The sequence below is a fragment of the Neomonachus schauinslandi genome, chromosome 6 (assembly GCF_002201575.2).
Source record: "Neomonachus schauinslandi chromosome 6, ASM220157v2, whole genome shotgun sequence".
Taxonomy (NCBI): domain Eukaryota; kingdom Metazoa; phylum Chordata; class Mammalia; order Carnivora; family Phocidae; genus Neomonachus; species Neomonachus schauinslandi.
In genome coordinates this window covers 134,134,389-134,160,652 of record NC_058408.1, presented here as the reverse complement: position 1 = coordinate 134,160,652, position 26,264 = coordinate 134,134,389, and the positions used below count along the sequence as shown (strand labels likewise).

At 38.1% G+C, this 26,264-nt stretch overlaps 1 non-coding gene across 1 annotated transcript; it reads left to right on the top strand.

The window, feature by feature from the left end:
• The first annotated feature begins 5,936 nt into the window (after positions 1–5,936).
• TRNAQ-CUG lies at positions 5,937–6,009 on the top strand. The gene has a single exon. It is a non-coding gene; the product is annotated as a tRNA-Gln (tRNA).
• Positions 6,010–26,264: the final 20,255 nt, after the last annotated feature.

Here is a 26,264-nt window from a genome sequence, read left to right as displayed (position 1 = left end):
GATATATTATTGGGCACTTTTTCCTATACTTTAAATATTCATATAAATAATTTTAATAGTTGTTTACAAGTCCATAGTAAGAATGTACCACTGTTTACATAATCAGTTTATCAACATTTAAGCTCTTTGCCTAAAAAAAATAGAAATAATTATTCAATGCCCATTTTGATAGAATAAACTTTGAGTATATCTATGGTTATGTCCTCACGTTTCTAGAAGAGGGATTACTAGGTCAAATATATACACATTTTTAAGATATTTGGCACATATCAACAAATTGCTTTCAAGAAAGATTTCACCTACCCACTGCCCTATCACACTATGTTATCATTACAAAAACTTTAAAAACAACATTAATTTTGATAATATATTAGGTAAATAAGTTTTAGTTTTCATATATATGTTAGATTATTTATAAGCTTGGCATTTATTAATTTGTGATTTGTATGTACATATATTTTGAACAAATCTTGAACGTATATCTATTATAGTGTTCAATTTGTCATATTGATATGTAGGAATTATTTATGTTTTGAGACTAATATAACTGTTTCATGTCTTTCAAAATTTCTTCCAGTTTATTGTTTATTTCCTAGTTTGCTGAAAGATGATATGTATTTTTGTCTGTGTAATTATTTTAGAAATGAGAAGAAAGAGATAGAGCTATTTTTTCTAAAATATCTATTTGCAGCTTGGAAACTCAAAGTTCACATGCTGATGTAAAATATAGCATTACAAAATGCGTTTCCACAGAACAGCACATTTGACATTTGATTCTTTATCTTTGCCATGTTTCTGGACAAGAGGCATACCTAATTCACAGCCTATGTTCTCTCTGCCCAACATTTAAGGAGATTGATGTTCTTGCATGCAAACAATATATCTACAGGGAAACTGCTCATAAAGTCTCTTTAAAGATGCTTTGTGGTATAGACTTTGGCAGAAAGAGAAAATTCCAACTATATTGTTTCAAATTCTTGGAGAAATCAGCAGTTGAGATTTGACTGGTGGACATTTCCCACATCATTTATGCCCAACATCTCTGAAGTTTACTTCTGAAAACTCTAATACGTTTTCCCAGAGGAAATACATAAAGTGATTTTTCAGGTTATGAGATCTTTTTGCTTCCTGTATCTAATGCAGACAGTAGGCAGGTTGGAAAAATGACCAAAACAAATATCAAGCATAGACCCAAGCAAAAAAAGAAAAATAAAAAAAACCCCATAAAATTAAAACAAACAAATGAAAAGGTATTTTAACTCTTAGCACACAACTATCTTTAAATATCTTTGAAGTCCTTTTTCATGTAACCCTAGTGTATTAGGTAACTTGATTCTTGCCTTTCAAAATACAAGAGTACCATCAGTTGAAGGTGACCAATCTGGGATACAAGTAGAATTTTTTTGTCCTACTACAAGCTTAAGATCAAATCCACTCTTGCATAAAACATTCCCTCAACATCTTGCAGTGATATTTAAAATTATACAATGTCAGGTAAATAGAGGGTCTTATAGGTCTTCTGATTAAGTGATCCTAACAAAGAAGATCAGGACTTAGTCGTGTACTCTTGTCCATCCCAAATGAATGCAAAATCTTTTCCTCATGAGAAATAATGGATTTTCCAGATGAATGGTCAACACTGTATCTAAAGATCATGTTAACTTGCTTTTAGAAATTTCTTTAGCAAAGAGACCACATTTGACACAATAGCTGTATTTGGAGTTGCTCCTGGGTTGAGTTTGTATTAGTTCACTGTCATTTTTTTTAGGTTCTAGCTGATTTTTCTAATGGCCAGATTGGTAAATTAAACGCATACAATGGAAAGTACCACACTTTTATCATTTAGGTCTTTATCAGTGGTATTAATCTCTGCCTCCCTAATATGACAGTTTCTGTTGCTTTCACTTGTTTTTTCCTCTGTGATAGTTATCATCCCATAGGCCAAGGAATCAGTGCGGGGGTTCTGCCAATTAGCAAGTATGTACAATCTAATTATAAATTTTGACACTAGGGAAATGACCCCTGGTATATCTTTGAGCTGGACCGGGGTCACAACTCCATTTATTAACTGGCATCTTACTCTGATTGGGTGAAGCATAATGATACTGTGGGTCCCCAGATATTAATGTCAATTAGAGCCATGTATTGTGGGTTATTGTCAGGGCTTTGGATATTATATATGTAACAACAGAAGTCATTAAAGTGTTTTAATATGTGTGCACATATTCATGAGATCTAAGAATAGAGATCAATTCATTCTTTAGAGCACTTTGCCTTTGAGGAATTATTTGGCCAACAGTGAAATGAAGGAATGGAATAGTATGGGAAGTAGTGGGAAGGTTTCTATGACTGGAATAAAGGTAACCAGGGCAGGGAGGGATGAAGGAAATGAAGCAAGAGAGATAAACCTGTGGGAGCATAATGAGAAAGGCTTTAGAGGATCCTTGCACAGGGCATGCTTGGGAGCAATGGGACAAATGACTTTCCTTTGGTCACTTGTCACCACATAGTTGCCATGTAGTGATGCAGCATAATCCCAAACTGAGGGGAATTCATGGTTAGATAGAATGGAACGACACATGTTTTAGGATGCTAAATCATTTTAACATTTTTAGGGTCCTGAGTCAGAAGGAGATCCATGATGTTTGGGGGGGGCAGTAATGACTCCACTTTATTGCTATTCATATCAGTTGCTTTCTATGCTTGTGGCTGAGGCTCTGTGAGCTGGGCTCCTGATGAGTCTTTAGTACGATGTAACATTTGGCAGTTTTCCAATTCTAATTCAAACTGTAGCAAATATATTAGGGAAAATGGAGGAAAGGGTGGTATCTGTGAGTTTTATATTGTTTTTATCCATGTCACATAAAGTAAAGCTCAGTACAGGCATATGGAACTGTTTAAAAAGGATTTAATAAAAGGCATTTTTTAAAAGATTTATTTATTTGTTTGAGGGGGGGAAGGGTAAAGGGAGAGGGTGAGAGAGAATCACAACAGACTCTCTGCTGGTAGAGTCCTCAGTGAGGCTTGATCTCACAACCATGAGATCATGACCTGAGCTGAAATCAAGAGTTGGATGCTCAGCTGACTGAGCCACCCAGGAGCCCCTAATAGAAGGCGTTTTAAGAATAAATCAAAATCACTATTCCATATCATTGTCTACTTTCTAAAATAGCTTTAGTCTCCCATTGTAAGCACTGCTTTTTCTTCATAGGTTTGAATGATTGAGAGTTGGATGATGTAAGGCAGGTTTATAGATCAGTATTTACTAACAATTTGATGTGAACAGAATCTTGTATTGTCCCTAATTTTGGCATTACCTCCATGGGGACAGTGGTTGTGTTGGTATATTTTTGGATTCCTCACTGTATACTGTGCAGATATAGATTTAGCCCAATGACAATCCATGGAAAGACCTTACTGAGAGCCCTAGAGTCTATGCCAGGCATCATCCTTGATTTGGAAATAGATGCAGAAGACTCACTTCTTGCACCTAATGTCTCACACATCTATTTGAGCATTTTGTAGGCAGCCTCAAATCTGCTTTTGAAAGTAGGTAAAATATAAGTGACTTTGCATATGTTATTAACAAATGTGTAACTGTGGTATGACCTTTACTAAAAACCCAGCAAAGACATTGCTGGATTCTTCTCATCTCTCCTCCTCAGGAGGTGCCTGGTCTTCAGAAGCCCTTAATAAATATGTGTTGTTAAAGAGTTACCCTGCTGTGAAAATAAAGCATACATATGTGGTAAAGTTAAATAACATTATGAAAGATATATAAAAGATAAATATAACAACAATTAAGTAATCACAAATACTTATCAAATTGAATTGTTGAGGTTTGTAAAAAAAAGGAATGCTTTGTCTGTTTCCTTATATATCTTTCAGTTATATATGTTTGTTTTTTTTTTTTAAGATTTTTATTTATTTATTTGACAGAGAGAGACACAGCGAGAGAGGGAACACAAGCAGGGGGAGTGGGAGAGGGAGAAGCAGGCTTCCCGCCGAGCAGGGAGCCCGATGCGGGGCTCGATCCCAGGACCCTGGGATCATGACCCAAGCTGAAGGCAGCCGCTTAACCGACTGAGCCACCCAGGCGCCCCTCAGTTATATATGTTAACAAAGCAAACACAAACCCAGAAAATGTCCTAGAATACTTATGAAGAAACATGCAAATGTGGGGGACGCATTTGTGTTGTGGGATAGGTCCGATTGCAGATTACAATTTTTCAGGTTTTGTGGAATTGTATAATACACACCTTGGGAAATAAATACCTAACCTCTGCTACATGGTTAATGAAGAGACAGAGTAGGGTAGATTTGGGTGGTAGACAATCATAGATCAAAGGGCCAACATCTGGTTTGCAACAGATACTTGCTTCAAATTGAGTCATGTCTATAGAAGGCTTAAATAGGATGAAACATCGTGAAAAAGATGTGCTCCCAACATTAATAATCACAACATCTCACTGGACACCAGAAAGCCATTCCTCCCTTATCTCAGCCTGTCATTTAAAATAGACTAGTTTTGCTTTTAAATTTCTCCCTTGGAGTTTCTGGTGGTTTTGACATTTTGCTAGCTGTTCTTTTAGAATTGCTTTTTTTTTTTTTTTTACATAGAAAAAGAAAAAGTTCCTTAGTGAAACAGAGTATCTATGAGGTTCATTGCTTTGCTGAGGCTATATACCATGTGAACCAAACCACCTCTCTCCAAAGCACTCTCACCTCTCCTATAAAAACTTCACTATAGGATCAGTTGCTCACTAATGCTCAGAAGGTGTTTTATTTTATATACAGACTGACATTAATGCAGGCATTGGCTACAAAGATTTCATAACCAGCATAATGCATGAGATAGTGAGTGATGAGAAGTAAAGAAAGGGAAACAAAACTGACTTTGCATTTTGTCTTCCTGCCATTATTCCCTATTTTACATATGGGAGAGAATGACAACAAAACTAAGGACTTATGACGAAAGCTAAATATATCAATATACCAGACACACATCCTTAATCCCCAAATCCAGTGTATTATTTATGGGCTACATCAAGTTGCTTTCAAGCACAAGTTGATATAGATACAAACCTCTATATATGTTGCTTCCAATGGTTACTTGGTTTGTCTCATCTATAGTCCTTTTCTTTTAACTTAGAAAAAGTGCTTGAACTCCTCTTATCCATGGGAGCTTCTGCCCAGATAGCAGAACACTGGTGCAAAGCTGTTAAGGTATCTTTTTGGACTGTTCTCTGTACTCCACTGCCCTGTGGTTCCCAAGACTGGAAACCTGGGGTATTCTCATGTGCAGAGAATTGATTTGGAAACCTTTAGCATTGATGAGACTCTTTTCATTGATGCACTCAGTTTAATCATTACATGGATAAAAGATGGTCACATTTCCTTGCTTTGTAATTTGATGACCAGAGCCCATTATTATTACAAATGTATCTCTCTGTCTTTCAACAATTTTTATGAATACAATCAAAAGGTAAAACATTGTGTCTCCTGTGTCTTAGAGACATCTCCTTCTTGGTACCCCTGTACCTCTACTGTTCTCTGTGTTTCTCAGTGATCACGTATTCAGGCTTTTAAGAGGTAAGCAGCACACAAATTGGCAAGTGCAGCTGGAAAGCAGGTCTGTCAGATTTCCAGGGTCAAAAATGTCATGAGTAAAACCTATAGAGGTCAGAGTTGAGTGTCACAGGTAAGGGGGGGGGGTTGGCACTCACCTGTAGCCCACTAAGAAAGTGCAGTTCTGAGATATTCAATGGTAATCATTTTCTAGCTCTGTGTAAATAATTTTAAATCAATGATTATTTTATATTTGCACAATTGTGTCAAAACTGACATTGGCAATTCTTTTTAGATGTGTCACTATCTCTAGATTTAACCATGGGAACTTTGAATTTGTCCTGTTTTAAATCTGGTTCCCTAGGGGTGCCTGGCTGGCTCAGTTGGTAGAGCATGTGACTCTGGATCTTGGGGTTGTGAGTTCGAGCCCCACGTTGGGTGTAGAGATTACTTAAAAAATAAATAAAAACTAAAAACATTTAAAAAAATCTGGTTCCCTGTATGTATTTATTCTACAGGGATTACTGTGTAAATGACATAGTGAGGAAGTGCTCTCAGGTGAAACCAGTAAAAGAGCAAAACTCAAAAACAAAAACCAAAAAAGTGCAGGAGAAGAAGCTGGGCAAACATGTTTCAGGAGAAATCCAGCTTCAGCCTGATCCCACCAGAGGCAAGTCGGCTGGGCTGTGTCAGGGTGTTGTATAAATGACGTTTCTTTAGAAGGTTATTCTTAGCTGGCTGAAGCTGTATAATTTGAGATTTGTAAGAGGATATATCCCTATTACTCCTATGGTCCTGATGAGTAAGCAGTCATACTTCATTCAGATTTCCTTAGTTTTTACCTAATGTCCTCTTTCTGTTCCAGGATCTCATATAGGATACTACATTGCATCTTAATAGTTATGTCTCCTTAGGTTCCTCTGGGTTGTAAGAATTTCTTAGATTGTCCTTTTCTTGATGACCTTGACAATTATGAAGAGTACTGGTTTGTGTTTATAGAATGTACTTTTATTTGTATTTATCTGATGGGTTTCTCATTAATGTCTCATAAATGTGTATAGGTTTTAGGAGAAAGATCACAGAAATGAAGTGCCATTTTAATTACATCATGTTAGGGGTACCTACTATCAACATGACTATCATTGCTGATGTTGACCTTGATCACCTTGCTAGGTAATGTTTGCCAGGTTTTTCCTCTATAAAGTCATTCCTCCCACCATTTCTCATACTGTAGTTTTTAGAAGGCCACTTAAATCTATAAAGAGAATGCATTTTTGCTTCCTACTCAATCAATGGTGCACTCTTTTTTTTTTTTTTTCATATATACTTTTTAAAAAATCCCAAATCTGAAGGACAAACAAGGGCCAAATCAGGCAGGATCAGGTGAATGGTGTTGAGGATTTTGAATTTTGTCCAGAGAATAAGGATAGTCATTGTTAGGGAGTGAGAGGTTAAACAGAGGAGTGACATATTAAGAGGCATCCTTGGGGATCTGGAAACTGTGGCATTAAATCTATTTAAATAGAGCAGAGCTTGATTCTGATGAAAACATACCCACTTTTGGCCAAATGAAGGATACTTATATGAATAGCAATACTAGTTCTAGATTTTTTTTTCAACACTCTAAGACATTATTTTATCTTGTGGCATCCATCTGGAAACTCTACTCTTGCTGACCCTGACAGGTGAGGTTGGGAAGAGTCTGGCGGTGTTTTGGTTCTGGAGACTGTAGAGCCCCCTTGTGAACTGCTTCTATCCCCTCTTGTTACTTCCCTCAGATATTCACTTCTTTGAGAATCCAAACTGCAAAAACAATGGACTTGAGAGGGGTGAACTTGGAATCTGGAGGCTGACAGGGTTCTATGGAAAAGCAACAGCTATGAATTTGGAGAAAGTTAAGCTGCCTCTCACCTTCCCTCTCCATCTTTCCTCAGGACTGGTGTTCAAGCTGTGCAGGTTAACTTGGGTAGCTATGCATAGACTTTTAATTGGATTAAATATCAATTTACTTTAATGGCAGCAATTAGAGAATTGACCAAATCCATTGAGACTTTTGAGGCACAGAAAGAGTTAGAAATTAAGACAGGAATTTACTGTTGTTTCTGGACTGCTGCCAGCTCCTTAAACCCATTCTGAGGGATATACTCACCTCCCTTTCCCAAGTAGAATTTGCTTTTAGAGTTTTTGCCCTCCCCTCACCCCTACATGCACAGCTACTCTTTTCATTTAGTGTGTTTGTCACTGTCTGCCTCTTCTCCCTTCACCCATCCACCAATAACTCCACCTCAACCCCATCCATCTCATCTACCCCAACCACTTCCTTTTCTTTCTCTCTTCCTCCCTCCCACCCTCATTTTCTTTTTCTTTCTCCTTTCTTTCTTTCTTTCTCTCTTTCTTTCTTTCTTTCGTTCTTTCTTTCTCTTTCTAAAATTTTTATTGATTGCTTTATGAAAGTGAAAATACAAGAAAAATTATGAAGAAATTATATATGATAATATTATATAAAGAAAAACTTCATAAGAGTCATCTCCTTTATGTGGTGAAATGAGTTCTCAGGAGAAATAATAAGAGGCCAATCACTTCAGTTATTTAACACTCAACTCTACAAAATAACCAGGGATATGTGGCCAGGAAGGCCCTAGCCTCAGCTATATTGGGATGAAGAAAATAATCCTAACAGGATTTTTCTATGCTCAGCTCAGTTTTTTTCTCAGATGAGTTGTAACTCCTGCTGAAATGAACTGTATCTACCCTCGGTAAGAGTCACTGCTTTCCTGTTGGCCAAATTCATCAGAAACTAGAACAATAACAACTACAACAAAATCAGGATGCTCCTCTCAAGAAGAAAACTGTTCTTATAAAGAAACCTGTTCTTGTTGGCAAAAATGAAATTTGATATTGAGGGACCTAAGTTCTTATTCTAGGCCTGTTCCTGATTTCATGATCAGGAGAGAAAATCCTCTGACACTTCAGGACAAAATTTCCTCATTATATATCACTTCCTGAAGTGTCTATATGTAATTTTTTTTCCCCATAGTGAATAAAGCAGTAAAACTTTCCCCACAAGAACACCTGTTTTCCTCATACAAGTTTTCAGTGAGGTCTACTTATTTTCTATATTCTAGACTTGTAGATCATTGTAGCCCTGTAAACCTTTTAACATAAAATATGTAGATATAAACATTGGTTTCTGCACTGAGGCAGTTCAGTGTCCTTATTGCCTGGCACTCTAGGGTAGGGCTCATGGAAAAGGGGTTGCTCTTTTCTGTTATCCCTTGATCTTCCTGAAACTTACCTATTTTGATTCCATAAACCAATAGGACCTCCTCATGTGATGCATACTTTATGAATCATTTTCACAAGTATCCTCTTAGTTGATCTCTTTAATTTGGGAATTACTAACTCCATTTTATAGATGAAGATCTTGGAGTTGAAAAGGAAACATAATTTGCTTATTGACACAGGGCTAGCAAATGGTAGGGCTGGAACACAGTGCTGGATCTGTCTCCAAAGCCCCATAATTTTCTCATTGTACCACCCTGTACTTCTCAAGCCTTTCTGCGACCTCAGCCTAGGAACATACAGAGCTTTACATGCTGAATACCCCTTATTCTCTGTTTATGTTTGGTCAAATAACCCCACACACTGTTTTAGTCAGTTTCCAAAGCACCTTCTCTACATGTAATTTTTCATTCACAGGAAAGCAAATACAAATTCTTTTGGAGTTTATGCCTCAAACTTGAAAAATTAGTTCTTTATGTGAGTAGCCAAGAATTGGATCCATTTTGCCTACTCTTTTTTTAGATCCCTCTTCCCCTAGCATCCTTATGCAATGTCATCTCAGCAGGCCAGAACCCCTAATGGTGTTTGACCCGGCTTTGAGAAAGCAGCTTTTTGGAATAACAACTTACTTATATCAAACTCCTGTCTTGTTGATCTGAGTTGCAAATACCTGCTAATAAAGCTTTAGTTCAGGAAAATAAATAAATAAAAAGAAAAATCTTCTTCTATTGTCTTGCAGTTTTCCTACTAGTGTGATTCTCTGAGAAAAAGCCTGTCTTTCTAGAAATCAGACTTACCAACGTATCTGGAAACCAAGAGGCCAGAGCAGAGTTAATCAGCAGGCAACACCATTGGTTTCTCCAGAAGAAGCTAGGAGATGGAGTATTTGTAGTTGGTACGGTGAGGCTGGACCTATGGTAGTCGTGGTGGTGGTGGTAGTTGAGTGAAAATAATTATAATCATAACCATGATAGCTGCTTTTTACTGCTAAGCACTATAGTAAATACGGTAACACATTGTCTCACTTAAAACTCCTAAAAAGTCTATCAGGCAGATAATAGTTCTCCATTGTTCAGATGAGAAAACCAAGGTGTTGTCAGGATCTCATGATCTGCTCCACTATTCACAATGTGCTTCATGACCAAGGCAAAAGGGGTATCAAAGAGCTGTCTATCCAGTGCTCAATGTTGATGGTATTTATCTTGTTACTCTTACTTCTTCCATATTCCGGGCCCTGCTGCATTGTGGCTGACTCATTATATCTCTTCTGTCCTTTCCAGGTATAGGGAGGGAAAGCTGGAAAAGCTAGCCAGTGCTATGTCCTCTAGTTCACTAAATGGTTCTCATTGTCTGTAGATTCTTTATTTCCCTCGTTAGAAGCAGTGTGAAATAGAAGCAGTGGGGTAGGACTTGGGGTTTGGTCATCTTGACCTCTTATCTTCCAGTTTGTGATGTGACCTTGGGCAGGACCTTTTACCTCCTAGATAGTGACTTCCTTACCTTAAACATAGGGATTGAATGAGAAGATCACTGAGATTCTTACCTGTTACAGAATTGTGTTTCTATGATCACACTTTTCAGTCATTTATTTCCTTTAAACAAAAGCTATACAAACAAGAACTTGGTGTTATATAATCTCAGACTTCTCTTAAGGTTGAGTTAGACCTGACTCAATGCCACACTGATTGACATATGAAATCAATATGATTAGTTTTGTTTTAATGTATCATGAATCAACTTGAGAAAATAAATCAAAGAAAACTAGGGCTTCATGTAATAGTGAGGTAAGAGGGCTTTTTTTAAAATGTCAGAACAATAGTGGATCAAACCTGGGTTTTGCCAAATATCATCTGTGTCACAGTCTAATAATTTTCAAGAAGTTCAAAACATGACTGTTGTATAGATATAGAGAGAGCATGTGTCAAAGATGATCCAACTCATTAACGAGGAAACCAGCAATACGGTAACGCTGGTTCAAAGACTACTTGAGGAACAGAGATTGATGTAGTCTATCAGTAAAGACATGCTAAAATAAGTTTGCAAGTTAGACACAAATGCTGGTTTTCCACAGAACAATAAAACCATTACATTTGGAGTTATTTTTTCTATTGGACAAGAATCATTTGCATTCCCATCAGACCAACATCTATAATTTAGCATGTAACTCAGTGTCAATTACTATCAATCAATAGTAAAAAAGTTAATGTTGTTTACTATGAAGATAATAGTTGTGTGGTCTTGTTAGATAATGATTGAATATTGAAAGGACACAGCTGTCTTTGTGTTTTATTTTTATGTTCTGTATAAATTTTATTATCAGTTGAATACCCTGTTAAATACATTATTTTTCTATACCTAAGATTCAGCATCTATAAAAGCAGTAAATAATAATCACTTTATAGGGTTGCTGTGAAAATTATGTAGGATAACATGTATAAATCATGAAGGTATACACCAAAACAGACTACTTTTCACTCCTTTCTTTTGGATTGAAGGTAGCTGCATTCAAAATGTCAGTAATTATCAGATTTCCATGTGGTGTCCTTAACTTCAAGCTTATGCCAAATGGCCCTTTGAATCTCCTACCCCAGAAATAACAGACACAAGAGAGAGGAAAGCACTAATGGGTTTACCTATTACCCACTCACACATTATTATTAAACAATAAACTGTGTGTGTGTGTGTGTGTGTAGAGGGAGCAGAATAGAACTCAAACTTTTGAGAAATATTGATAAATATTTTTAGTTAGATATTATTATTTTTACTGATTTAGATATCTTTCTGGCAAGAGTCTATATCTCATGCATATTGCCAGATGATTCTCTATTAGACATTAACATCCTAATTAGGTTTCATTTGTGTAGATCGTGATTTCTGTCCTTATTTGATGCACAGACTCTAATTTACAGGTAAAGTACAAGCATCTTACAGTCCTCTGGCTGTTAAGTCTCATAGCATTTAAATATTATTTATTCCTGCAAAAGGCTAATCCCTGTAACCATTGTGTCTGAGATAAGAGAGATTTGAACCTCCTGTAACAGACCACACTGCCCCTGGTTTATAATGAGCATGCTCTTCCTATAGGACCTCCTGCCAAGATAATCTTTTCTCCAGTTCTGAGCACAGGCAATGATCAAGTAGTCACCATGTGGTCAAGGGATTGACCATGGCAATTTCTCAGGAGTTCTTTCCTCACTGTTATTTTAAGTTTGAGTTTCTTTGTATCAAATAATTAATGGTTATAAAAAAGGACTTTCTGGGATTTCTAGAAATATTGAATATCTGCATTGTCCAGTATGGCAGTCACTAATTACATGTGACCATTGAGCAGCTGAAGTGTGCCTAGTGCAATTGAGGAAATAAATTTTTAATTTAATTTAATTTAAATTCAAATGTAAACAGCTCCCTGTGGCTAGTGGCTTCTGTATTGAACAGTGCAGTTTTGCAGTCTCAAAGCTGGATTTCACAGTCCATCTTGTAGACATTACGGGGTAGAGCCTGTTGTGTGTCCCAAGTTGGTCGATCAAGCAGTACACTCTTTGAGGACAAATAAACCTTATGTTTCTGTCCATATTTGCAATTTCTTCCATATGAAATGTTCTTAGGAACACTTCTACTTATAAGAAGATGGAGTGAATGACTTCCCTATTCCTCCCATCAAGTATAATTAAATACTCTTCTTTTGTGATCATTATCTTTATCAGCCTGATAAAGATGACAGACCCATAGACAAATAATTACAGTATTTTGTGATAAATGAAACTCACTATCACATACCATTTACATGCATGATACTAGTAAATGTTCCTTATAATTATTGAGAAGACTTTACGGCTACCTCTACCTGAAGAGACCAGTGAATATCTAATGAGATAGTCCTTGAGCTGAAACTTGAAATAAAAGAGCTTACTAAGTGGACATTTCTTACACAGGGAATAGCATCTGCAAAGACCTGGTAGCATTAAGTGGTTTGTAGAATTGTACCTTCATTGAATTTCATAGACAGCTATGACTTGTCCAAGGTCATGAAATTGCTTCAGCAGCATTGAAGTCTTTGCATCGAAGTCAGTTTTCTTTCCACATCATCTTTCTTCCCAACTGCCAGTATCCAGGCCCTTATTAATTCACCAGTTTGAGTTTCCTGAGTGGAATGATGCTCGACCAGTTTGCTTCCAAATGAATGCTCAAAACATAGCATATTTATTATTTTTGATTTTGAGCCACATTTCTTTGGGTGCACCACCTTAGCGAATTACAACAGATCATAAAATTATATCAAATGCAATTGAAACCAAAACACACAAATGAGATCTGGGATTCAGTTACTATAGCATGTCTTTACCTTTAATGTCTTTTATAATTCCCTGGAAGCTGTGATAGATTGCTTTTTTTTTTTTTTTTTTAATTTATTTATTTGAAAGAGAGAGACACAGCGAGAGAGGGAACACAAGCAGGGGGAGTGGGAGAGGGAGAAGCAGGCTCCCCGCAGAGCAGGGAGCCCGATGCGGGACTCGATCCCAGGACCCTGGGATCATGACCTGAGCCGAAGGCACTCGCTTAACCGACTGAGCCACCCAGGCGCCCGATAGATTGCTTTTTGTAACCTGATTTTATTTGGCCATTTATTTTCCCTTCCCTCCTCTGTCCTAGCCTCAATTTCAAAAGTGAGGGAGACCAACCCTCTTGCTGTAATCTGAGCCTGTGCAAATTAAGCCAGGGCCAAGGTCATGAAGGACATCGGATTTATAATTACATTCAAACCATTGCCCCGGTGGGGCAGATTTGATTTTTGTAGATAAGTTTCAAGTACCAATTAGCTTAATAACTTAGTTCTTTTATCAGCCCCCCTCCCTGCCCTCCACTTCCCAGAAGCTGGCTGAATATTACAATTCCTGGCCAGTGCAGATTGGTCTCATTCTGGCAGGTCTGCTATCTTCTATACCCTTGGATGGAAATACTGTCTGCCACTGATTCTCATGGAAACAGGGTCAGTCTAGTTGGAAGTGGAAGCTACCAAACTTGTTTTGAAGCTTCTCCTTTAAAAAGTAAATGGGTCAATAATTTCTAATCCAGTCATTCACACTTCTAGGTGAATCCATCTAATCAGAATGCTTTCCTCTCTAGCTGTGGTTCTCAAGCATTAATGAGCATCAGCCTCACCTGGTGGTTGGGCCCTCTCAGACCATCTAATTCACTCAATTGGATCCTGAAAATCTGCATTTCTCAAAAATTCTCAGACACTGAGGAAAAAAATTACACTATGACCACCACTGCACTAACTCTAATCTGATTACATGGCGACAAAGTGAATGGTAGCCATGGCTCTTCCTGGATGCACTTGGAGAATGAGTTTCACAAGGAGGAGGTGGAGCAAACAGGGTTGGAGAAGACCTAGATCAAACTCGCTCCCTGGTGACAACCAAAATCTAAATGAGTAGTCACTGGGTTGTGTAACTAAGTGGAAAGTAAAGGTCAATTGCTGTTGATCTATTTGGAAAATTTCATTGACTGAAGGACTGTGTGCCAATTATTGAATTTATTCTTTTTGACTGCTCTGTGAGAATGGATTTGAGCCCTCTAAACGTTGTCCCTTTGCCAGCTAGCACTAAAGCTTTTCTGTAGAGGGCCCTGAGAGACACTTCTGGAGGGAACTGCCTGCTTGGCAGGATTCTGCAGAATTCATGATTTTCTAGCACCAGGCTCCTGCATTGCATGGCAGCAAGCAGCCACCAGGTGCCAGCAGTTTACTGGCCACCCCTCAGGCAGTTTTATTAGCAGAGTGCCTCCAGTGAGCACCTCCCCATGAACAGCTTTCCTTAGTACCCTAGCAGGCAGATTCCCAGCAAGTCTATTTGGTGAAGAACCACAGTGACTTCTCTACTATTCTGTGGGCTACCACTGTGTTCTGTCAGCAAAGTCCAGATATCATCCCTGGGAGATCTTTCACAGTGGGGGATACTCTTCTATGGGACTACTACTTCTGTCCTTGGGGTTAGTGGCAGTTTCTTTTAACTACTGTATCGGTGTTCCTCATAGTTTTATTTACCTCTTATTAGTCAAGACCATGTGACTCTAATTCCCTGTCGTTGTTAACAATTCTTATTAAACTTTCCCTGTTGAAATTACTGTGTGGTTTCTCTCTCCTGATTGGACCCAGACTGACACAGGTGAGGAAGATATGTTCTTTCTAGTTGTGCTGTTTCCCTTACCTTTTCATCTTCAGAAACTCAGAAGCTTTTGGAGGAAGGCCCCAGGTTTCCTTGCCAGCATTTGTTTCTTGTGTATCTTCCTGCTCTACTAGCTGAAACAGTGTCCAAATGCATATTTCAGTGACCTGTTTCAGGTCCAGGATTTATAACTTGGTACCTGTCAACATGTTTGTTTCTTGAACGTAGCTTCTAGCCTTTTCTGCTTCCCATCTTATGTAAGACCCATTTTTTATAAGCCTGGGTCCCAAGAATTTGCATACTTTACAAAACATTTGCTGAGTGCTCGTTTTGTGCAAGGCACTGAGCTAAAATTTTTATATGCATTATTTTATTGAATTGGATCTATACAAATACCCCATGGAAAGATACCCTTACCTTCATTTTATAGATGTGGAAGCTGCATCTTAAAGTGGAGAAGTAATCTGCCTAAGTTATTACAGAACTTAGAAGGCAGAGCCCACTATCCTATAAAGACTGACTGTTTTCCATCTGTGTTTTTGGGGATGGAGTCTAACATCCTGTCAATGTAGTCCCTGTTTCCAAAGTAAGGGTTAGTGTGTGTATTTGTGTGTGTGTTGTGTGTGTGTGTTTGTCCATATGCAAACATGCATGGGTATCTTAGAATAAAGAAGTGATGATCTCACTCACTCTAAGGAATTTAGTTTCTTTTTTTCTTTTTTTTCTTAACATATAATGTATTATTTGTTTCAGGGGTACAGGTCTGTGACTCATCAGTCTTACACAATACACAGTGCCCAACATAGTACCTACCCTCCCAAATGTCCATCACCCAGCCACCCCATCCCTCCAATCCCCCTCCCCTCCAGCAACCCTCAGTTTGTTTCCTGAGATTAAGAGTCTCTTATAGTCTGTCTCCCTCTCTGGTTTCTTCTTGTTTCATTTTTTCCTCTCTTCCCTTATGAACCTCTGCCTTGTTTCTCAAATTCCGCCATATGACAATTTTCTTTCTCTGAGTGACTTATTTTGCTTAGCATAATACCCTCTAGTTCCATCCATGTCATTGCAAATGGCAAGATTTCATTTTTTTTGATGGCTGCATAATATTCCATTGTGTGTGTGTGTGTGTGTGTGTGTGTGTGTATGACATCTTTAGCCATTCATCTGTCGATGGACATCTGGCTCTTTCCATAGTTTAGCTATTGTGGACATCGCTGCTATAACATTGGGGTGCAGGTACCCCTTTGGATCACTACATTTGTATCTTTGGGGTAAATACCCAGTAGTGCAATTGCTGGGTCGTAGGGTAGCTCTATTTTCAACTTTTTGAGGAACCTCCATACTGTTTTCCAGAGTGGTTGCACCAGTTTGCATTCCCACCAACAGTGTAGGAGGGTTCCCCTTTCTCCGCATCCCCGCCAACATCTGTCGTTTCCTGACTTGTTAATTTTAGCCATTCTGACTGGTGTGAGGTGGTATCTCATTGAGGTTTTGATTTGTATTTCCCTGATGCTGAGCGATGTTGAGCACTTTTTCATGTTTCTGTTGGCCATTTGGATGTCTTCTTTGGACAAATGTCTGTTCATGTCTTCTGCTCATTTCTTGATTGGATTCTTTGTTCCTCGGGTGTTGAGTTTGACAAGTTGTTTATAGATTTTGGATACTAACCGTTTATCTGATGTCACTTGCAAATATCTTCTCCCATTCTGTCGGTTATCTTTTGGTTTTGTTGACTGTTTCCTTTGCTGTGCAAAAGCTTTTTATCTTGATAAAGTCCCAATAGTTCATTTTTTGCTCTTGCTTCCCTTGCCTTTGGTGATGTTTCTAGGAAGAAGTTGCTGCGGCTGAGGTCGAGGAGGTTGCTACCTGTGTTCCCCTCAAGGATTTTGATGGATTCCTGTCTCACATTTTGGTCTTTCATCCATTTTGAGTCTATTTTTGTGTATGGTGTAAGGAAATTGTCCAGTTTCATTCTTCTGCATGTGGCTGTCCAATTTTCCCAATACCATTTGTTGAAGAGACTTTTTTTCCATTGGATATTCTTTCCTGCTTTGTCAAAGATTAGTTGACTATTATAGAGTTGAAAGTACATTTCTGAGTTCTTTATTCTGTTCCATTGATATATGTGTCTGTTTTTGTGCCAGTACCGTACTGTTTGGTGATTACCCCCAAACTGCTAGAACTCATACAGGAATTCAGTAAAGTGGCAGGATATAAAATCAATGCACAGAAATCATTTGTATTTCTATACACCAACAACAGGACAGAAGAAAGAGAAATTAAGGAGTCAATCCCATTTATAATTGCACCAAAAACCATAGGATACCTAGGAATAAATCTAAACAAAGAGGAAAGGATCTGTACTCAGAAAACTATAAAATACTCATGAAAGAAATTGAAGAAGACACAAAGGAATGGAAAAACGTTCCATGCTCATGGATTGGAAGAACAAATATTGTGAAAATGTCTATGCTATATAGAGCAATCTACACATTTAATGCAATCCCTATCAAAATACCATCAATTTTTTTTGCAGAAATGGAGCAAATAATCCTAAAATTTGTATGCAACCAGAAAAGACCCCAAATAGCCAGAGGAATGTTGAAAAAGAAAACCAAAGCTGGTGGCATCACAATTCCAGACTTCAAGCTCTATTACAAAGGAATTTAGTTTCTGATCATAAAATGAAATTCCTTTAAAATCATGAGTATCTCTCTTTTTTTTTTGGACTTTTTAATTGTTATGTTAATCACCATACATTACATCATTAGTTTTTGATGTAATGTTCCATGATTCATTGTTTGTGCATAACACCCAGTGCTCCATGCAGAACATGCCCTCTTTAATACCCATCACCAGGCTAACCCATCCTCCCACCCCCCTCCCCTCTAGAACCCTCAGTTTGTTTTTCAGAGTCCATCTTCTCTCATGGTTTGTCTCCCGCTCCGATTTGCCCCCCTTCATTCTTCCCCTCCTGCTATCTTCTTTTTTTTTTTTTCTTAACATATATTGCATTATTTGTTTCAAAGGTACAGATCTGTGATTCAACAGTCTTGCACAATTCACAGCGCTCACGATAGTACATACCCTCCCCAATGTCTATCACCCAGCCACCCCATCCCTCCCACCCCACCCCCAACTCCAGCAACCCTCAGTTTGTTTCCTGAGACTAAGAATTCCTCATATCAGTGAGGTCATATGATACACGTCTTTCTCTGATTGACTTATTTTGCTCAGCATTACACCCTCCAGTTCCATCCACGTCGTTGCAAATGGCAAGATCTCATTCCTTTTGATGTTTGCATAATATTCCATTGTATATATATACCACATCTTTATCCATTCATCTGTCGATGGACATCTTGGCTCTTTCCACAGTTTGGCTATTGTGGACATTGCTGCTATAAACATAGAGGTGCACGTACCCCTTCAGATCCCTACATTTGTATCTTTGGGATAAATACCCAGTAGTGCAATTGCTGGGTCATAGGGTAGCTCTATTTTCAACTTTTTGAGGAACTTCCATACTGTTTTCCAGAGTGGCTGCACCAGCTTGCATTCCCACCAACAGTGTAGGAGGGTTCCCCTTTCTCCGCATTCCCGCCAACATCTGTCGTTTCCTGACTTGTTAATTTTAGCCATTCTGACTGGTGTGAGGTGGTATCTCATTGAGGTTTTGACTTGGATTTCCCTGATGCTGAGCGATGTTGAGTACTTTTTCATGTTTCTGTTGGCCATTTGGATGTCTTCTTTGGACAAATGTCTGTTCATGTCTTCTGCCCATTTCTTGATTGGATTATTTGTTCTTTGGGTGTTGAGTTTAAGTTCTTTATAGATTTTGGATACTAGCCCTTTATCTGATATGTCATTTGCAAATATCTTCCATATGAGTATCTCTTAATAGCAGTAGATCAAGATCTGTCCTTTGGCCCTCACCAGAGAAGAAATGGCCTCTCATTTCAATCTTTAATAGGAAAACATATCCGTAGTCTGAAATTTATGAAAAGTGTTCTATTAGTGGGCAAGAGGGATGGCTTATTATAATTAATTCTTTCCTCAAGGCCATACCTCTATAAGTGAGAGATGAGAGTGTTAAGGGGAATGTAGTTACAAAGAGAGGAATGGTAGCACCTTTTTACTTAATATACATGCTTCTTCCATAGTTCCTGACTCCTCTACTCATCAAGGCAGAGGGCTCATTGTCTGCAGGGTCTTAATGAGTGATTCATTAGCACACCACCATTTCAAGACCTAGGGTGAGGATTGTGGCAGGTAAGGGGTACTGGAATTTTTTGATTTTCTTTTTCTGTTTTTTTAAAAGATTTATTTATTTATTTTAGAGAGTGTGGGGAGGGAGAGGGTGAGAGAGAATCTCAAGCAGACTCCCTGCCGAGCATAGAGCCCGAAGTGGGGCTTGATCTCAGGACCCTGAGATCATGACCTGAGCTGAAATCGAGAGTCAAGTGCTTAATTGACTGATCCATCCAGGTGCCCACCTTTTGGATCAGAAGAGGGCTGAGTGAAACTTGGCCTTACCATTTATGAGTTAAAAGAGTATAGGTGGATTCTAATTTTCGAGCTTCAGTTTCCTCATCTGTAGCATCGAAATAATAACTTATTAATTTTTTAGGAATAATTGAGCAGAATAAATATAGAAAGTATTCCTGGCATATAATCAAACTCTGATTAGAACAGAATCTGACATATAAATAATAATCCCCTCCATTTATTTACTCCTTCACATTTGCAAAGCACATTCACATCACATCCTTTCATCCTCATGACTATCTCTTCAGCTAGGCAGATAATCTTTTTTTTCTTTTCTTTTTTTTTTTAAGAGAGAGAGAGTGAGCTCAGGGGTGGGGAGGCAGAGGCAGAGGGAGAAAGAATCCCAAGTAGGTTCCCCTCTAAACACAGAGGCCATGCAAGATCTCACAACCCTGAGATCATGACCTGAGCCAGAATCAAGAGTGGGTTGCTTAACTGCTTAACACTGCACCCCCTCTGGCACCCCTAAGCAGATATTCTTATCTCCACTTACTCATATGGTTTATAAATAGAATGGATGATTTATCTAGATTTGCTATTCAGAGCTTTTGATCTACCAGATAGAGAAGATAGAGATTCCCCCAGGCCTCTAAGATGCAGTAGAGCTACTCCAATCTGTGGCAGAATACCTATAGTACAGAATACCTTGAGGCTAAATAAATTATCTTAGTGTCTAACATTAATAGGTTATAGGTTATAGCAATCATTGAAGTTAAACATTTATGAAGGAAAAATATATAACTGCAAATAATTCAATCTGTTGTTCTAATTTCTTAATGGGCATTGGGGAAAATGCATTATTTTTTCAATTTTAACAATAAAATACCTTGGTCAAGCTCCTGTAAGAATAGCATTTTGAAATTTCCAGATGTAAGGCAAGGTCACACTGGTAGAAGTTGCCTACTGGCAAGAGATCTATTTCTTCTATGAAGAGGAAGGGAAAGGTTGAGAGCTACTGTGGTAGTCACTTGGTCTATTCATAAATATTATATTCTTATCCTATTTGATACATTTCGAGATGGTACTTTCCTTCCTCCTCTAAAATGGGTATAGCTATGTGACTTGCTTTGGCCAGTGAAATAGAAGCACTGTGTAATGACCAAGATAACTTACCTACTAATTTGGGTTGACCAAATTTTAGTCAGGCTCCTCTCCTCCCCATAGACCTCTAAACTCTGGCTTGCCCCCAAGGTTAAGCAACTTATAAGGTGCAGAATATAGCTTTCCATCCTTCCACCCCCTTAACAGCTCATTCTGAGAGTCAGCCCATCACAGAGAAGAACATTTCCTCTTGAACCACCACAATCATGCTGTTTGCTGATTGCCACAGATTGCTGCCTTCCCCAACAACATTCCTGCCAGCCCTACTCAACTCTCCCTATAAAAGAAAAGCCTTTTTCTGCTTAGTTTTGAGACACTTACAGATCCTGAGGTTGGAGCAGAGAGTGCTCTATTGCAGTAGTCATCTTGAAAAAAATCTGTCCTCAATTAAGTCTGGATTTGTTTTTTGTTTAGCAGAAGTTTTAAGTGTTGAGGAATGATAAAATATAAGTGATAATTAATCCTTTTTTGACATTTCATTATTTTGACTGATGTGACCACACATAAAATATCTGGTGTGTGTGTGTGTTTTGAGAAAAAGAGATTGAAAAACATAGAGAGAGAGGGATAGATGAACAGTCTTATATGTCTTGGTCCTTTCTTTCTCAACTGAAAAATAATAGCAATATTTATTGGGCATTTACTACACTGAACTGCTGAAAGGGCATCATCTCATTAAATTCTGACAAAAGCTCTATAAAGCATGTCCCAGAGATATCTCCACCTCATAAGTCTTTTATTTTTTATTTTTTATTTTTTTTAAAGATTTTATTTATTTATTTGAGAGAGAGAATGAGAGAGAGAGAGAGCACATGAGAGGGGGGAGGGTCAGAGGGAGAAGCAGACTCCCTGCTGAGCAGGGAGCCTGATGTGGGACTCGATCCCGGGACTCCAGGATCATGACCTGAGCTGAAGGCAGTCGCTCAACCAACTGAGCCTCCCAGGCGCCCAACCACCTCATAAGTCTTAAGAAACTAAGACTTAGAATATTTAAGTTTATTTACCACATTTTCATAATTAGTAAGTTGCAAAGCTGTCTGATAATAAAGTTTGTACTTTTAATACCCACACCACATTACTTTTCTCTGATTCTCTGTATCATGTTTATTACTAAATTTATTGAGTTTTTTAAAAATTATATTCTTATTTAGCAAGAATTGATTGAATTAGGTGTATGTACAGGACTGGTTTAGACACAGAGGAGTTCATAAAGATGAATGCACCTCAATGTTTTTAAGGGGTTTGCAGTTTGAAGAGGAGATGAGATATAAATAAATAACTCTAAAATGAGACAGATTGTAAATGACATAGACCAAGGATAAACAAAGGATTATAGGAGTCCAGAAAAGGGAAGAATTCTTTCAGGTGTTGGAGGAAAACCTTTTAACTGTGCTTTTACAGTGCATAGATCTGCAGAGATGAAAGAAAGCAACAGTATAATCATGAAACAGAGACTCCATGAAGAACCTTCAATAGAATGTTTAGAAATTGGGTTTGATCCATAAGATTGTCAATGAAAATGAACTCGGGGTAGCTTATAAAATTTAATTTATAGTTGCATGATAGTTAAAATGCTTATGAAGATGAAATGAACTGGTTCTGGAGAGATGACAAGAAATTAAGTACATTGAGAAGAATACCATGCTCCCTCAATGTCCTGTGGATGGCTAAATTAAATAGCTGTGGCAGATCTAAATCCCTGGTGACAGGGTGGATTTTTGAGGTAGATATGTAAATTCTCCTGCTAGCTATTTTTAATACATAGATACAGAATTTAGCATCTCTGGACAGTACACAGAGAGAAAAATGGCCTCTGTAGTGTGTGATTTAAAATATGGCCTCACCCCAGCTTAGTTGCCATGTGTCTTTGACACCTCACACACCTGGGTTTCTCTTGGGGAGGACATTTGCATTATCTGCATCTTCTAGAAACCAACCAGATCCTGTTAAGAATCCATAGCCCTCCAGGATGCAAAGTAAGAGAATCTGATGTCACCATGAAGATGAGACATATTTTAAAGAGGATAGTACTTTTGACTCATTGCTTTGAATATACTTTGATAGTAATCCCTTGCCTGGGGCGTGTCTGAAATACAGGTTGAGAACTGCCAGTGAAGCCACTGGTAGCCCTTTTCTTTGATGGCAGTGCTACCTGTTTGTGTCCCAATTGTGTTAATTTTAATCTCTTCTCTAGTGACTTTTCTTTCTCCTCACAAACATTTTAGTGCTTTAAGTCTAAAAAGGGAGATTGTGTGTTAGTGAATGTGATTTCTCTGTCCAATTCCTGACCAATATCAGTGAGATTCTGAGCTCAGCCTTCCTGGGTTAAAAGTCCCAAGCCACCTCTTACTGGAGTGAGCTACATATTTACTGTTATTTGAGGCAGTGATGGGGATAAATGGGCTTTGGAGTCAGGCACATAGGCTGTGTTCAAACCCCAACTCTGCTACTTAATAGCTGAGTATCTATGCTTGGCAGTCAGTGTATAGATGAGTTGGTTGGTTGATGTTCTGAAAAAGTGGATATTGTTCAGTAACGATGGTCATTTTGGCTGTGGGAACCAAATTCTTATATTCCTTGTATTTGCACTTTGGATGTCTATCCACCAGACCTCCTCTAGGCTCTTTGAGCAATGAGTGTCCTCAATAAAACCACAGAGCCCAAAGTCAAGTCGGTTCAAAAGGAAGGAAAAAAACATTTTTGACAAGTCCTTGGAATTCCAGGTCTCTGGAAGAATTCAGTGGATATGTGAATTTTAATACATGGAGTCGGAGCTCTAAAACTCTGATCCACCAACCTGATTGCTCTTGGCATCCACAGGACAATGCTCCAAGGCTTGGAGACATAGGTTTTCTTGACTATACAGGAGTTTAGTTGTTGAGTAAACCTTATGAGCCTTGGAGAAAAGTTAATGCTGCTACAGTGTGCACTGATGTCTCCATTCAAAGGATTAAAATGTTTCTTTCCCGCAGTGACTGACAGCTGTGAGGGAGCATCTGCAGGATTTCTTTGGGAAACACATAGGGCCCTGAGGTTTGGGGTAGATGGCATGGAGCTTTAGAAAAGGATGACAGGCTCTACTGGCTTCTGATTACTCTCTGAGCTACATGTTGAATGCTCAAGGAAAAGGAATGGTGAAAGGTAAGAAGGGAGCACCAGCAAAGTTCTGGAAAGGGGACAGAATGACAGGATGTAATTTCAGAGCTCTTCTAACTCTGTGACTTTTTCTTTTCTTATGGGCTATTTACAGAGCTGAGAACTGGAAAGAGATTTGTCACTAAAGTCGCTTAAATGAAAGCATCCATTACAATAAGCACAACTCAGATTGGCTGTTTCCACTTTTCTTAATCTCTCTAAATCTTTCCAAACATTTTCTTTTTTCTCATTACAATTCAAGATGCCAGCTGCTTGATTTTCAGTGTTGCCTCTGCTTGGTTAAACTCATCAGTTTCAGTCAGAGTCTCCTCAGCTGACAAAATGTAAGACTATTTACCCATTCCAGCCTAATTTATACCTTGCTGGGTCTGATCAAAGAGGGAAGAGTAAACACCAGCGATGTTGATGTGCCATACAATTAGCAGTGAGCTGGGCTATCAGTAGTAACTTCAGATCTCCCCTTAGATACATATTAGATACCTATCCAGAATCTTGTCTGCCTCCTGAGGAACCAGAGAGAAGAGACATCAATTACTAAATTTCCTGAAAGTACAGTCAATGGGATATTAAATCAGACAATATGTTATTTTGGGTTGTTTTTTATTGCTTTGGGAAATATTTAACTAAGTATCAAAGCTTTTAATATGCTTATGTGTAAAAAGAATTTATTTATTCATTCATTTAATTTATTTATACATACATACATGCCTGCACACATACAAGAGAAACCTTCTTTCCCCAGATCATCTCTGAGGACCAGTCTTCTGGAGTGCCCATCTGGGAAAGGCTGATTTAAACAGCTCATTTTCATATTGCAGTTTATAGATTAACAAATCAGGTGAGAACATGATCCTCTCCTTTGGAGAGTGACATCATGGAAGACCCCCACCTAATTGTAATAGTTGTTCTTTGGTGTCATTAAGAGACTGACCCAAGATAAATATCTTGTAGAAGATATAGTTATTTGCCCTCTCATGGGCATTCTTTGATCTGATTTGTTCTTTTTTGCTAATAAACCATGCTTCTGGGGAATAATAGAGGAGCAATAGAACTCTTATGAACTTTACCAGATATTCACTTTCTCAACTTCCCTTGCACCTGGGGGTGGCTTAGTAACCCAGTTTTGGACAATGAAAGAAAAAGGACATCAGTTGGGGTGAAGGAGTAGGATTTTGGAGTTTCCTTGTGGGGAAAGAAATAAAGGGATAGTTCTTTACTTAATCTTAATTTGGTGTTAATGCCAAAGGTGTTTGCTTTGGTATTTGCTCATAGATTTGTTGTTGTGATGATTGCAGTTTGTATTTCTATTTAGGAATAAATCTTTAGCCTTGAAAGTGTTGGGGGCTATGATAGCCATCTTTTTTGGGGAACAGACAGGCCTACCAATTGAAAATCAATACTTTAACGATGGAAGAACAGAAAGACACAAAGAACTTGATTTTCTAAAAACATTGTTTAGCCATTGCCCTAATGCTGGACCTGCCAACTTCCAGATTTCTTGGTAGGTAAACAATGGATGTTTTTATTTCAGTCACTGATAGGCAGATGTATTAGTTTCATATTGCTGCTGTAACAAATTGCTGTACATTCAGTGGCTTAAAACAACACAAACTTATTGTCTTATATCTCTGGTGGTCAGAAGTCTGAAAAATATCTCAAGGGGCTAAAAATCAAAGTGTACACAAAGCTGTGTTACTGCTGTAGGCTCCAAGGAAGAATCTGTTTCCTTGCCTTTTCCAGCTTATAGATGTTACCTTCACATTCATTGGTCCTTAAAGCCAGAAGAGTAACATCTTTTCTCCTCTCTAACCTTTGCTTCCAACCCTGCATTTCTCTCTCTGACTTTGACCCTCCTTCTTCTATGAGGAGCTTTGTGGTTAAATTGGGTCTTCATGGAAATTCCAGGAAAATTTCCCCTTCTCAAGATCTTTACTTAGTCATATCTAAAAATTTCCTTTTGTCACAAGATAATATATTCACATGATTTTTGAATTATGTAAACATCCTTGGAGGGCCATAAATCTACCCACCACAGCATTTGCACACTCTAACTGATACATATTTTAAATTCTTTTCTTTCTGATATGTGACACTTCACCTTGCTATCTTTCTCCAAACCTGCACTTCGGATTGTGCATACCTCAAGGAAGAAAGGTTCCCGCTAATGTTTTGGACAGCATCTGAACATATCTTTTTACTGATAATAGAAAAACTTTGCTTATCTGCTCTAAACTTTTTGTCTAATTACCTATTTACCATATATACCCATCTACCAACTTTTCAAAAATATTAAGATTGTTTATTAATGAAATTGCATATTACTTTTTCACACATTTTAAGGTTTTGATTAATATTAATATTACTTTGACCTTGAGTCTGGAAGCATTTGCTCAGATTTACAGCTATTTTTGTTATGCTACTCATTAGGAAAACTTAATTGAG